The sequence below is a fragment of the Zonotrichia albicollis genome, unplaced genomic scaffold (assembly GCF_047830755.1).
Source record: "Zonotrichia albicollis isolate bZonAlb1 unplaced genomic scaffold, bZonAlb1.hap1 Scaffold_150, whole genome shotgun sequence".
Lineage (NCBI taxonomy): Eukaryota > Metazoa > Chordata > Aves > Passeriformes > Passerellidae > Zonotrichia > Zonotrichia albicollis.
This window is the reverse complement of record NW_027428364.1, coordinates 93,523-103,458: the sequence shown is the minus strand read 5'-3', so window position 1 is coordinate 103,458 and position 9,936 is coordinate 93,523. Positions and strand designations below refer to the sequence as shown.

General features: G+C 43.3%; 1 long non-coding RNA gene across 3 annotated transcripts in view; it reads left to right on the top strand.

Annotated features, from left to right (window-relative positions):
• The window catches only part of LOC141727650 (uncharacterized), a 31,661-nt gene extending 23,657 nt beyond the window's left edge, over nucleotides 1-8,004 (top strand). Inside the window, exons 2-3 of one of the 3 annotated variants that reach the window (XR_012578638.1) lie at nucleotides 5,088-5,291; nucleotides 5,983-8,004. This is a non-coding gene — a long non-coding RNA (uncharacterized LOC141727650). The remainder of the gene's footprint in view (nucleotides 1-5,087; nucleotides 5,292-5,982) is intronic. The other 2 variants (XR_012578639.1, XR_012578640.1) reach the window with 2 other exon arrangements.
• Nucleotides 8,005-9,936: the final 1,932 nt, after the last annotated feature.

Here is a 9,936-nt window from a genome sequence, read left to right as displayed (position 1 = left end):
TCACACCAGCCTGAGGCACCGGGCAGCCCTCAGTGCCACCTGGCACTGCAGATGACAGGCCCTGGCCTCTACCACCAAACAGAGGGGACAATTCACTCTCCAGACTGACCTTCCAGATGGAAAAGGTTGACATATGAGGCTCTCCTGCACATTAGCTGTGCCAGATACAGAGCCCTGGGAAGCAGTCGCTGAGCACTGGGACAACAGAAGGCACAGAAAAAGGGACAAAACCAATCAAGCACAGAGGCTTTTCGTGATTACTGAGCCCCACAGGGCCCCCAAGAGTGGTGCCACCCACCAGTCCTTATCTGGTGACAAAGAGCTGGTCCAGCAGGTGCTGCCCCTCCTTGGCCAGGCAACACCCAGGCTCTTTGCTCTCCCCTCTCCTGTACTGGCAGCAGACATGCCCACCTTCTTTGGTTGCACTTGCAGAGCCTTGTATCTCTTAGCCATGGCCACCTGGGAAGTGGGAGCAGTCACAGGGGAGACATGCCATCTGCACTGGGCAGGAACCAATGCCTCTGTGCGCACACCTGTGTCCCCACAGGACATTTTGGCTGCCCTGCTCTTCATTGCTTTTTGCTGGAGATGCAATTGTGCTTTCTTCCTCACCCACAAGTCCATGACTGGAAAAAACTTGGCCAGTGGATGGCATTCCAAAAGCAGTGTAGGTTGGAATTGATTAAGGAAGGAGACTGTTCCCAATCCCAGCCACATCAGAACAGCCACAGGAGGGACTTTCCTCTTAAAGAAAGAATAGGCAATTCAGAAGTGAACATAGGGCAATATTCCCTGGGTGACAAGGAGGGGAATCTTTCTAGCTTTTGAGGGTTTCTAGAATTTTTATTCTGTATCTGGCTCTGAGCTGGCATCGGAGAAAGTAATCCTGAAGTGCTCCTGGTCATGTGCTCCACCTCCTTGATTGCTTGACTTTCCTTTAGTTTTCTTCCTTTTCATTTGAAAAGCACCTGGAGTGGAGATTTACATGGTGGGACCCATCTGATCTGTAGAAGGAATAGTAGAAGTGATACCAGTCATGAAAACACCACCAGTGTGAAACCAGCCCCATAGCCAAACAATTTCTCTGAAGTGTTTTGTCTCCAAATGCAGTCCAAAGGTAATCTAGGAAGCCAACTATTATGATCAATATGGCCAGACCAGCACACACAAACTGACCCAGTTGTTGGCTAGGTTGCAGCCTTCTGCTGATCAGGAAACAATCCCTGCTTGTGCCTTTAGTGCACATGGAACCTCAGGCAAAGGCCAACCACACCCAGCTGCCCTCAAAGGCAAAAGGAGTGCCCAAAATGCTCCCTGGCTGCCTCCAAGCACAACAATGGCTCCTGCAGGGAGTCCAGAATGTCTCCCCGACGCCAGAGTCAGGAGGAAGATGTGCTACAGCTCATGCTGGGGCACACACAGAGTCCATATCCCCAGAAAAATTCAAGGTCAGGTTGGCTGGATCTCTGGGCAACCTGATCTACTTGAAGATGTCCCTGACCACTGCAGGGATGGTTGGAGTTTGTGACCTTTAAAGTGTCTTCCAACCTAAAGCATTGTAAAAGTCTACTTTATTTTTGTTTGAAAAGCTATGAGATCAGAGATTAATATGAGTCGGGGCCATCTGGTGCTTTGGAGTTTAGTGGATGGGCAGTTTTTTTATTTGCAGCCTCTTTGCATTTTGCCTCCAAAAGATCCTTGGCAGACCCTCACCTGCCCTTGTCCATGTGCAAACAGCAGTTCAAAAAGTTGTAGAACACAAGGAACAGTTGCTTCTGCATAATTTCTATTTCTTCCCTAGCTTTGAGACTCGGTGACTAGAGAAAAAGCAAACTTGAAATTCTACCTGTTTTTTTCATATCCATATATGCTCGCCTAGACCCCATATTTTAAGCTCCAATCTGCAGTGTCAGTTTCTTCCCTTGCAGAGGCCTGGGAAGAAACTACACCAAAAACTGACTCCAATCCAGACACAGCTATTCAATATCCAAAGGATCTTTTCTGATTTTATTGGCTGACCTATTTAGTAGGAGCTACACTATCAAAAGCACATTTTTCTTCTTTGAGGATTGACACCAGCTTTATGGCTATTTTAACCCTGAGTTTGTTTACTATCCTATTTCCAAGAATTGATATTAAAAATGTATCTCTGCAGTGCTGACTGGCCCCTGAAGTACAGTGTCCATTTTCTGGCACAGAGCTTAACAAAAATATCTTCCTCATATCTTTATATTCCTCATAAAAATCATAACCAGATGAAAAAAGTGAAACCCATCAGCTGGTTCCTTGGATAAAGAAACAGAGATATTTGGAACTTCAGTTTCATTGCAGACTCAATTGTATGCACAAATATAGTGAGATGAAGAAGCATAACTGGGCAGATTGCAGACGCCTGCAATTATGTGTTTCAGTAGCCTCCAAATGCTAGATGAACCTCATTTATGTGGACTTTCCATTGTCACCTATTTTTTTTTGCTTGACTAAGCTACAATTCTTTCAAACATCTTAATGACTACAAAGTTTTTTGTTTAAAGACATAATTATTTCTAACCTTAAAAAATTTTTAAGATTATGCAGAGTGTAGACTTTAAGTAATTTTTGTTATGGTTAACATTAAATTAAATACCTGGGAAATATATCCTATTTGTAGTCTGTAACAGTCTGCGAAACTAACTAAGTGACCACCCCTGTACCAGTACACTTTAAAGAAATTTTAAGGCTGGAGAATGTTTCTAGCTTAGCTGAAGTGAAAAAAGAGCAAATTCAGATCTGAAGCTACAAGGTCTCACATAAGTAAATGATATGGCTCCCTCTGCTGACTACTGTAGTCTGCTGACTACAGAAAGACAAGTCAGGTTTTTAAAATATAAACTAAAAAAAGAAAAAAAAAACGAAAGGAGAGTTGCAGAACAAAAATATGAATAAAATCCAGCAGCTGAGAAACAACATAATTATATTAGGACCATAGAGGGCTATAGTCTCTAAATTTTTATTTTATCAGCACTTTCATTAGCTGAATTACTTATATGTATAAAGTGAGTTGACTCACTTTATACATATAAGCAAGACTTTAAAAGTGGACAGAATAATACAAAGATGAGAAGGAGCAGCATTTCTGGTGTGGCACTCTTGGATCCAGTCTGCATCCCTTGGAAATTAAGTAAAATGGCTTTTGAGTCAGTGAAATGGACTATGATCCTATGGCCCTCTCCATTCCCAGATGTATTCACTTTTGGTTGTAACAGTCACTACTCTTCCAAACTTTACACTAGGGCATGAGCACTTGAACTCTTTCTGGTGAAAAATGTAACATCTTTTTTACCATTGGAGGTGAGTGTGTGTCTCTCTGGAGGAACAGAAGGCTGCTACTTCTGACTGAGGTAGACTGAATTCAAGTGTTAAATCTCTTGCTCCAAAGGAGAGGAATGGCGCAGAGGCAACTGGCATGTAGTCATCCCCTCTGCAATCATTCCAGGCAGTGCACAGACCTGTGCAAGGAATTCAGGCTAAGATTAGGCACAGTGTATGTGACACTAAAGATTTGGGTTCATATCCAAAGCAGTCTAGGAATGACTGATTGGCTAATGAATGAATAGGGGTATAAAGCAATGTTAAAGAGCTACCTGGGTGTTTGTAGTGCAAGACATGAGAAAATGTGATTTTGAGCTGAGAGGCTAGCAAAACTAGACACATGGGAAATGCAAGCTGTGGAAAAGAACCCCCACAACATGACACTGAAGTTATTCAGATTGGTTATGGGTATATTTTGCTTCCATACAGTGAAAATTAAGATATATATGTACGCATCTGAATTGTACAGATAATCTATAAAAGGTTTAATTTCAGGTACTAGTTAATTTCAGGTACTTAGCTGTTTTGCAGTTAATCTAAAAGAATCTAATTATCTTATTATTTACTTTTCTCCTTTTACCACAAATCACAGATTGTCTTCCATTTTCATTTTTCAACAAATAATTATACTACCTGACATCTTAATGAATAATCATTGCTAGAGGAGCAAAGTTAATGAGATCTATCCTGCTAATTTCCTGTCTGGTCTTTGAAAATGCTTTATGTTCCACACATAAACATGTATTCTATTTAGGATTATCTCCTCCCCTCTTTGCCCTCATTAAGTGCTCCAGGAGGGAACCAGTTGAGTGTACCAGAGCCAATACCACCTGCCCTTAGATTTTCTATTACATCATTTTCTATGATTTCTTTTCTTGGTTTTTCCCAAACAAAGTGCCAGAGGAGGCTGTTACTAATAAAAAATGCCCACAAAAACACACACAAAATCCCTAACAACACCCCCAAAAAGCAAAGAAAGAATTAACTCCAGAACAGAATAAAATATGAGGCACTTCATAGTAGTCTAGAAACTAATTTCTCTTCATGAATTTATTTCTGTCCATTAATTACAGAATTAGCTTTTTAGTTAAAGCTAGCAAATGGAGTATGTTGCATTCCACTTGGAAAGAAAACACAGATTTTCCCATCTCATAACTAAAAATATACGTAGTGTATTCCTTAAAGAATGGAGTTCTAATGCCATTTCTAACATGATGATTCCTTGCCACAGCTTTACTCTGAACAGATTTTTAGCAATTCACTTTTATGCACTTGGGTTTGACTTCTAAGAAAAAGGTTTAGTAACTTTAGCCAACAAAGAGAACAAGACAAAAGGATTTGGACATTTCCTGATTTATTTTTTTCCCTCCTGCTAGACTTAGGACAAAAAGCCTAAGGCAGAGTAGCAGAGATGCTTAAAAAAACCAAAAGAAAACCAAACCAAACACCAAGCAATCCAACCAATGACCCATCCACCCAACCAAGCAAAAAAAAAAAAAGAAACCAATCTGAAGAGCTTAAAGTCTGTATAGAAGAGACAGTCTTGTTTTCCTTTGTTTAAATATAAAAGTACATGGGCAACAGCTGATATTTTTACTTTCACATAGGTACTAGAAGAGTAAAAAAAAAAAGAAATTACTGTTTCAGTGTTTGGACTTGAAAATATTTAACCTGTAACGGTTTCCAGACCTTTCACAAGGAAAAGTAAAATACCCTCTGTTTGTTGTCTTTTATAGGTTCAAACAAAGACCTTTCTCATTCACTCACTTGTACTGTGGGTTTCTCTGCTTTGTACATCTTCCTCTCCGAGAAAGGGAGAATGTCCTGCTGCAGTATAAAAGGGGAAGCGGGGAGGATTCTTTGTGGCAGATTTCTCAGATGAAAATAAACCGCAAATGCAGCAATATTATATCTCGAGAACCGTTTATTGATGCAAAAAGGTAAGTGTTTCTACTAAAAAAAAGATGGAAAAAGGAGCAGAGGGAAAAAGAGAGGGATAGAGAAAGAAACAGAAGAGAGGGACGGCGTTACCATAAGAACGCTCTGTCAGCGCTGGCAGGGCAGACGGAGCACGCACACTGCCAGCCGCGGTGTGTCTGTGGCGGGCGGGGCACCATTTTCGAGCAGCAGCGGTCTGTGCGTCTCTTCCACAGGCGACGGACGGGCTGCCGTGGCTATGGGTGCGCTCCTAGAGAGAGCTGCGGGTTCCCGGGTCGGTAGTGTTGCAAACAAAAATCTGCCAACTTTTTTTGTGAGAAAAAGGTTACCACTGTTGCTGCTGGGGTGCTGCTTGTGTGTTATGATAATTATGGGTCGTTGTCGTTAATAGTTGTTTTTGTTTCAGTAAAAGCCCTAGCTGGGGCGGAGTTACTGCCTCTTCTCTGGGACTGTGAAGGGTGGGGACCTCCCCAAACAGTGAGGAGGAGAGACTTAGGAGAGGGGGAGACATGCAAAATAACCCCAAGACCAGCATGCCATGAGAAGCTACTGCTTCTAGCTTGTTAAAAAAGACTCCCAAAACAATGAGCCAACATAGAGTTGAGAGATTAGAGTGATGTCTGGACGTGAGGAACAGAGTGCTGAGCCTGCAGAGATGCTGAACACCTTTGTGACCTCTCACCCTGACCACAGGAGACGTCGGGACCCTGAAGCGGGGCGAGGCTGTGAAGGCGAAGTCAAGGCATCACCACGGCCTAAAGACTCCCACGAGGACCTGACCTCCAGCTCTGCCCCTAGTGGACAAAGCTGCGCATATCCTCCCCTTCTTCTTCACCCTGGGAGAAACGACGGAGATTCCGGATCCGTGGAACTGCCCAATCCTGAGCTGATCACTTTTAATAGAGGCATTAAAAGGAGAAAAAGTTTCCTGCCCTGTTTATTTCAGGTACGGGCACCATAGCTGCAGGAGTATCTAAGAGCAGGTGGCGGCGATGGTGGAGCTGCGGCTGTGGTGCCCTTGGCGGCCACAGTCAGGTCGCTGTGACCCAGTGCTGCGGCAGGCCGTGCAGCGGGCAGCGTGGGAACCGGTGGCGGGCCGGGCTGTGCCAGGCCGGGCTGTGCTGGGCCGGGCTGCGCTGGGCCGGGCTGGGCTGGGCAGCTGGCCGCAGCCGCTCTTCTGGGGAAGCAGTGGAGCACGAGGTTGTCCCTGTGCTGAGCTGGTTCGTGGAAAAGATGAAGCAGGGCAAAGCAGGTATGGGTAGGGAAGCAGGACCACGAGGGGAAAAAAAGGGGATGTGGGGAGAAAGGCCAAGATAACCCTCGCAGTGACCCTCTGATCCCTCCTAGAAACAGGAAGCAAAAATGGCTGGCGTGGTGTCGCAGCTATTTGCTTCAATGTGCTAAGGTTTCTGCCACAGCCCGGCTTCATAGGCGTTTTTGGGAGGCTTCCTTTGTGGGCACCCTGGCATCTACCTGTGGCTGGCTCTCTTGCAGCCCGATCGTGGAAGTTTTTTCTGCCCTGATCGGCTGCCAGGGGACAGGGCTGTCACCACGTGTACAGCCCTTATAGGAATCGTTTGCCTCATGTGTACCATGCATTGAGACAAAAATAAAAATCAGATTGGTTCCCCTCAGGGAAGTTTATTTCATCCCTCTGAACACGTCTCATAACTGGGCTGGATCAAATAATGAGCCTTTGGCTGTGCCACAGATGCAGGAAATAGCCAGCCTGTCAGAGTAACTGTTTTGAATGAATGCATTAAGTCCACCTTGAATCCTGCAAAACCGCCTCCAAAGAACAGGAAATGGCAGCAGAATACAGTCCCGTTTGTCATTCCAGTCATTGAATGAATGAACGGCTCTAAGAAGGTTTTTATAACACTTGCTTTTGTAGAGGTCAATTTTTCTGCCATGAGTTTGATATCAGGTGTGAGTTTTGAGTTTCATTATGTTCCCATTACAGTAGTTTGATAAATTTTCAGAGATCAGTTTGGATAATGACAACCTGTGGAAATGCAGGAGCTCACAAATTAGAAGTAACAAACTAAAGACATTTTTATTCCCAGCACGTGAAAGGGCAATGTCAGAAACAACAGCAGTACAGGCTGGCCTTCAACATCACACTCGAGGCCTGCAAAGTAAGTCCATCAACTTCTTTAGTTGTTTTGCTCTTTTTTTTCTCTGCTGTATTTTGTATTTTGGAATCGTTTTTTTCCAATGGGCTGGTATAAAGAATGATTAATGTAGGCCCATTGAATGAAATCAGCTCATGAAATGCTGGCTAATAGCAACAAAATGCTATGTCAAACTAAGGCAGTGATTTATCACAGTTCCTGCTCATTCCATTCTCAGGAACATTCAGGTGGTTTGAGATAGAAACCCTGGCAGACACTTGACATTCATCTACCAGTAAAATTCAATTTTTGGTGTGTTATTTGGAACAGACATTTTGAGGGTCAGACATACATCACAAAACTCAGGATCATGCACTGGTGATTCTAAAAGTTGATTTCTTTTGAGTCAGCTCAGACTCTTCCTTCAGTTCAACCTTCTTCCCATTTTTATAACTAAATGTCATGTCCAAGTAACTCTGAGGCAGAAACACAGACTGGGCAAGTCTGATTTCATTGCCATGGATGATCATCTTAGAAGAAAATGATCAGCAGATTGTTTGATCAATGCATTTCAAACACCACTACTAAAACAAAACAGTATTCTTTGTGCAATTTTCTGGTTTTCATACTGTTTTTTTTTTTTCTGCTAGGAAAATCTAGCGCAGGATTGCCTAATGAAGCGTGTCCTGTCAGTGAGACCTGTTATTTAAGGAAATTAGCTCTCCTTCCCAGGCACATGCACTCCCTCATGAATTGATTGACAAAGTCATAGAACTATATAGTGGTTTTTATTGGAAGGAACTGTAAATGGCACCTAGTGCCACCGCCCCTGCCATGGGCAGGGTCACCTCCCTCTAGAGCAGGTTGCTCAGAGCTCCATCCACTCTCCTTGACCAGCACCTTGGGCAACCTGTTCCACTGCTCAGAGAGCTCAGAGAGCTCATAGATCTGCCTTATTTCGGTTTAAAGCCTTTATTCCTTGTCCTATCACTAAAAGCCTTTGAGAAAAATTTTAGGTCCCATTTAGGTATTACATACCACCCTGTTTGAGACGGACAAATGCAGTATATTGGATTATTAGGATTTTGCGGGTGTAAAGAGTTTTTCAACTAGTAAATATCATTTGTCCCTTCACACTTTATCATGTCTGAAAGACAGAGACTATGAGTGAAGTGCACTCCAGCACAGCAAGGTGAGACAAGGCTTGGATAATCACGTAAAGCTGACTTTAGACCTTAGGCCTATCTGCAAACTCAGAAGGTTTTCCAAACCTGGGCTAGAATTCTGTAACTATCACTGCATCCAGTGATTCTGTTTTTACTAATGAACATTGATGCCAGTGTGTAGAAAACAAATTGACGATTTCTCTAAAAGGACAACACTGCTGAGACAGAGACCACCACAATAATGGATGCAGCTTTGTTCAGTTTGTTCCCAGCCATTTTGATGTTTTGCTGCTCCATCCACACAAGGCTAGGTGTTTTCAGCAAGAGCTGTCCTTCGTTTGGTGAAAGTGATGTCCCTTTTTAGAAGCCAGTCTCTTGCTATGAGACCTTTCCAGTGCATGAGCTGGTGGCTGTTGCCCATTGCAAGTCAGAAAGGAACATGAAACATGCTTTACACTGAACCAAAAAAACCCCAGTGTCCTGATTTGCAGAGCTGACTAGCCTGACAAGATTTTATGATGCTCTAGGAGTACTCTTTGACGCAGTTGATAGGTTATAAATGCCAAATTTCATAACTATTCGGGTTTTGGTTTTATGCTTTTGTGGTTGTTGTTTTCACTTTTCAGTGGATAGAATGTGATTATACCAAGAGAGCCCTACTGTTCATGCTCTTCTCCTCCTAACTACTGCTACTCTTTGTGCCATATTTATTCCTGAATGGTTAGCAATTACCTACCGTGTGGCTTTTAAGGGTGTAAGTAATGTTGGGTTTTACTCTGCCAGAAAGGCTCCACTTTCCAAAATGCATGCATCAGGTGGATGACACCTTCAGATGACCTGTAAATTTACTTTAACTGCTTTAATTGCCATTACATTAAACACAATCTAAGGTTTCAAACCATGAACATATTCTGTTCTGTGTCAGATGTAATTTTTTTTTTTAAATCAGGAAGATCTGCTTGTTTTTCACCCCATCACATGCTAGGTTTGCCCCACTTTTATTTTAGGCTCTCTCCAAGGACTGTGAAGAGCAGTTTGGAATAGAAAAGGAGGCTGGATCCTGCTTTGCCATCATATTGAGCAGCAGCAGGGAAAAAATTGTCCCATTTATGGTGGTAATGCATAGCTGAGACAACTTTTATGGTGCAGCAAGGCATGTGGGCTGCAATAGCCAGTGTCACTTCTGCCCCACTCCTTCACTTCTTGGCTGATGCAGGGAGGTGCCTTCCTCTTGCTGCTCAGCTTTCGCTGCTGTATGGAATCAGGATAGGAAGGCATGCAACAACATTCTATATGAGAGTTTCTTGCTGTGATTTCCCCTGACAGGGGAAGGTCTCTTCTGGCCTTGACAAGGCGATTGTCAACAG